Source organism: Monopterus albus, unplaced genomic scaffold (genome assembly GCF_001952655.1).
Source record: "Monopterus albus unplaced genomic scaffold, M_albus_1.0 scaffold168.1, whole genome shotgun sequence".
Lineage (NCBI taxonomy): Eukaryota > Metazoa > Chordata > Actinopteri > Synbranchiformes > Synbranchidae > Monopterus > Monopterus albus.
In genome coordinates this window covers 882,712-887,880 of record NW_018128048.1, presented here as the reverse complement: position 1 = coordinate 887,880, position 5,169 = coordinate 882,712, and positions in this window count along the sequence as shown.

Sequence of the window (5,169 nt, the reverse complement as noted above, 5' to 3'; positions counted from 1 at the left end):
GAGGGAGGTCTGGGCATCTTTGCTTAGACTGCTGCCCCCGCGACCCGGCCCCGGATAAGCGGAAGAAAATGGATGGATGGATGGATATTTCATTTTTATTTTGTGGCATTCATGTGGACGGCAAAATAAGAATTTCATTGTACAGGGAAACATGTTTCCTAACTGTGTATATGACAAACACTTTGACCTTGACGAAGTCTAATTCTTAAAGCATTGTTTATAATTGGTGACAATTGCACAAAAATTGTTGAATATTGCCAACATGGCATAAAAACCAACTGGCTATTGGATATACGAACATTTGAACCTTCACTCAGTTCAATTAAAGAACCAAAAGTACTCTGTTTTCCTTAAAAGAGACAAACTGATAAGCAATCATTTTTCTGTTCACCCTATCCAGCTTGTCTTTATGTGCATGGCACACAGCAACACTGTTGAGGTGGGTTTGGGTCATGGTGCTCACCTTCATCCTAATCAAAACATTTAAAAGGAAATTGTGGAATTTTATATCCATCCACCAGAAACAGGCTCAAACACACACAATTTGCCTCTATTCCTTAAATAAATCTCTTTCAAACTGTAACTTCACAAAAACATTATGAGGCACTTTAATCCTAAATGTATTTCATTGCTCACCTGTGAACCTCCCTCTGAAACAACTGAGGTCTCTGGCAACTGACTATCCTACAAAAGCAGTGATAAAGAATAAGACTTAATTTTCAGCCTCAAAATTAGCCTCCCTTAATTAATGCCCACCTACAGAACATTAAGAAATCACTTACAAGGGATCTCTTGAAAAAAAGTGTCAATCTTCTGCTGCCCTTTTTTCATCTTAATACTATGTGGCAAAAGGACAGTGGTAAGTGGTAAGAGACACTGCTTAAAAGAAAGCCTACTTGTGTTAGCATCATACAGCTCCCTACCTAACTTTGTTAACAACATAATACTAGCTGCTGAGGAGGTGAACAGGGTACATGATGGATATTAAGTATTTATCAGCAGATATTCCATTGTGACAGCGAGTTCGGCTTTACTAATTTACTGTGATGCAGTGTTCTTCATATTTACTGCCTCACCTTCAGACTGCTCCATAACGTTCGTTTCTCTACACCATCTCCTTAGCTGTCTCCAGTCATCCTGAATGCTAGCGCAGTGATTTGTGTTTGCCTTTTCACCCTCTAACTGGTGGATTTGCTGTGATTGCCTGTAAGATCTGTCACTCAAACTAACTTGACCAATGTGTTTGCATGTGTGGGGTTGTTCATACTCTTTCGCTGATGTCATTTTGTATACGCTGGCTATTTAGTTTCGTTACGTCTCGCCAAAAAGTGTGGGGGATGAAATGTGTTTTTAGAAAAAGTGTGGGTGTTATATACCCCACATCTGCAACACCTATGTTCTGGAGGGACTCCTAGGGTCCCCGGAGGAGCAGGAGGAGCTGAGCATTAACTCAGGCTTGAGTCCAGGGGAGGGGGGTGTTCTGGCAGTGCTGATTGGTCAGTTGTTAGATGATGGCAGCATTGTCCTGAATTAATGACATGTAAGAGGGAGGTCTGCAGGGAACTCTGCAGGTTCATGGTAGTCATTTACTGAGTGAATATCTCTGACAAAAACCTCAAGCTTTGGTTGGAGCTTTAATATGTTTCAAATATGCCACCTTAGTGTGAGAGGTTATGCCAGGTGTTAGCATATTGTGGCCTTTTGAACAACCCCACACATGCAAACACATTGCTAGAATTTTCTAGCAAGTGGAGCCTTTTGACAAAAGAACGTTTAAAAGAACCAGTTTAAAAACCCAAGGGAAAAGACTGAAATCTTTGAAATGAACCAGTGTGGGGAAAAAGGACAACAACAACATGTCTTCAGAGGACCAGTCTGGGACCCCTGTGGAAAACAGTGATCCTATTCCACCAGAGACTATTATTCCTATAGTAGAGAATTTTTTTCAACAAACGTCTTCAGTGCATTTGAGAATGTTGGCTGGACGGAATTTAGACTCTGACACAGAATCAACATTGACTGCAATGTTTACTGAACTCATAAAGACACTGTCTCCATATGTCCTGGGACTGGACCAGTCTGGAATAACAGGAAACAAAATTGAAATGTCTTCAGTGGACCAGGCTGGGATCACAGTGGAAAACATCAAGGTTTTAGAAATGAACTGGTCTGGGACCCACAGATTATGACACTGAACTATCAGAAATGAAGCACTCTGCAACCCCAGAGGACAACACTGTTTCTATCCCACCGATTTCTCAGAAGGTAAACTCTTCTGTGTCTGCATCAATCTCTACAAAATCAAACAGCAGCAGTGACCTCAAGCTTTACAGGTCTACTCTGCTTTTAAAATATCTGAAGGGGATTCATTATAGGAACACTGGGCAATAGAACAAGCTTTTACTTGATAACATGTAAAAAATAATTCCATTAATGAGCACCAAATTAAACAAATGAATTACTATGCTTCAAGTACACCCCTCTGCTGAAAAAGATAGATGCTTTTAAACACTGGTCCAATCTCCCACTCTCACTTGTTGGCCAAACTGCTACAGTCACAATGAAAACCCTACCTCAAATTAAGCTACCTGTTTACAATGCTTCCCACAGCACATGGTAGGAGTTGTTGTGGTTTACTTAACAGACTGTGGGATTAACCTGATACCACACTAACACCAGTGATTTGGAAGTAACAAATTAGAGAACATTTTCAGGAAGAATTTTCACTAGTTAGGCTATTCTTTGGACTATCATAGTCACCATATTATTCTTCATTCATGATTTATTATTTGAATAAGAGGATATGGGTATATACCAAGTGAGGTCCACAGTTGTAATCATAAAGAATGCAACAGTCCTTTATATAATTTCATCTACCGTTTCTCTTTGTCAGACTGAAGAAAGTAATATTTTTGGCCCAGCATTAAATCTTTATTTCCCTTTAATCTGTCTAAGTCATCAGTATCACAAAATTGCACATGATCATATGCTGTGAGTACAAGGAATACATGATGAGCAATACTGCTCCCTAGTGGTGATATTCTGACTTGCAACATTTTAGTGATAAACTGATTTCTGTTCACCATTCTCTCTATAGTGTAACACTGAAATGACTCCTCAGTTAGTAATTTGACAGTCTGACAATTTTCATTATATATTTTAAAGCAAAACTGCCAAGGATTCCACTGTTTTGTATACTTTGTGTACTATGACAGTCTATTTTGAGGGGTTTCAGCTGAGGTGACATCTTTAATGAAAATGTTGTCACCACCATATCAATGAAAAGGATGTCACCATAAGCTCTGTGAACATGAAAAGGACATTTTTCACTGTTTTGGGACATTTTATAGACAATCAACATACTGTACAGTATAGCCTATATCAAGAAAACAATCAGCAGAAAAAACACAATACTGACACAGTGATTATCCTTATCCTTATCCAATAATGACTAATTATAAGAATCCCCTGACCTCCATTACCCAGGGCATTCCATCAATGTCTCTCCTGTGATAAGATGAGGTGAGAGAGAGATACTTTGTGAAAACTGGCCCAGATAAGATCAGTCCAGTGGTGCTCAGAAACTGTGCAGATCACTTTGTCCCAGTGTTTACAAAAATATTCAGCTTGTCACTCTGCTAGTAAAGTCCCACAGTGCTTCAAAGATTCATCACTGATTTCTGAACCGAAACCTATCAAGATTTCCTTCTAACTACAGACCAACTGTACTAACAACTGTGGTCATGACCTTGTTTGAGCACTTCATTGTTTCATACCTGAGAGTCCACACCACCCCTCTGATTGATGATTTCACCTACACCATCAACATATCTGTCAGCCTTGTGCTTCACTATGTACTGCAAAACCAGGAGAAACCTGACACCTATGCCTGCATCCTGTACAGACATTGCATTTCAGCACACTGTCAATAGAGCCTCTAAAATCATAGGCTCCCTTCTTCAATTGGTTAAATAGCCTTAAATAAAACAGTTAACATGTAAAATCATATCTGACACATCCCTTTTGCTCACTTTCTGTTTCAGCCTTTGACCTCTGGGAGGCACTACATGTCTCTGTCCACCAGAACAACCCAGTGTAAGGACAGCTATTATCCTGCCACAATAAGGACTCTGTCTTCTGGCTTTTAGTCTCTCATTCCTGCATTGTAATACAAGCTGCTCTTTCACTGCTGTTAGATATTTTTAGTCAGATAGATTGGATAGATACTTGATGTATTAGAAATGTTAGTGGAGAGAGGATGTCTAGTTAGACTGTTAAATGCTTAGGCCTGCATATGAGTTTCTGCAGGGTACATCTGGTCAAGGACAACTAGAGAGAAGAGTTGATGCCTGTCAGCAGACAGGGTGTTTAATATTATTATTATTATGATGTGTAAAACTGTAGACTTAGCCATAATGTTCCTATGTTTGAGTCACGACATGTATTAGAGGTCGTGAGAATGTTTTTAGCTACACACCACTTAACCAACAGACATACACATTCACACGTTGATTTGCCTCATGTTTTGACTACTGTTATGGCCAGCTGCAAAGCTGGTGAGAGAGACGGTTGACGTTTCTGTGTAGTATGGGGCTAGCCCAACCGAGGGGATATAATGTATAGGCCTGGTGGGTTCAGGGTCTTTCATCTTACATCTGCCTGCGAGCATGTTGGAGGTGCAAGATATCTGAGCGTGTAATGTTAATTTTACCTGTGATCCTTTGAATAAATCAGCACTGTTTTGAAGTTACTTGGACTGTCTCATCTCTCAGAGTTAGCATGGTAGCAAGAACTGGTCCCTTCACTGCATAGGAATACATTGTGTGTCATGTTATGTCTATAGGTTGTGCAGTTGATGAAGTTGAAATTATTGATGGGGCACCTCAAATAATTCACATTCATACAAACACATATATACATGCTTACATAGATACATACATGCTTACATATACAGTATTGTTCAAAATAATAGCAGTACAATGTGACTAACCAGAATAATCCAGGTTTTTAGTATATTTTTTATTTACCAGTTACCAGTAGGTGCAGTAGATTCTCAGAAAGCAAACAAGACCCAGCATTCATGATATGCACGCTCTTAAGGCGGTGCAATTGGGCAATTAGTTGAAAGGGGTGTGTTAAAAAAAAATAGCAGTGTCTGCCATTGACTAA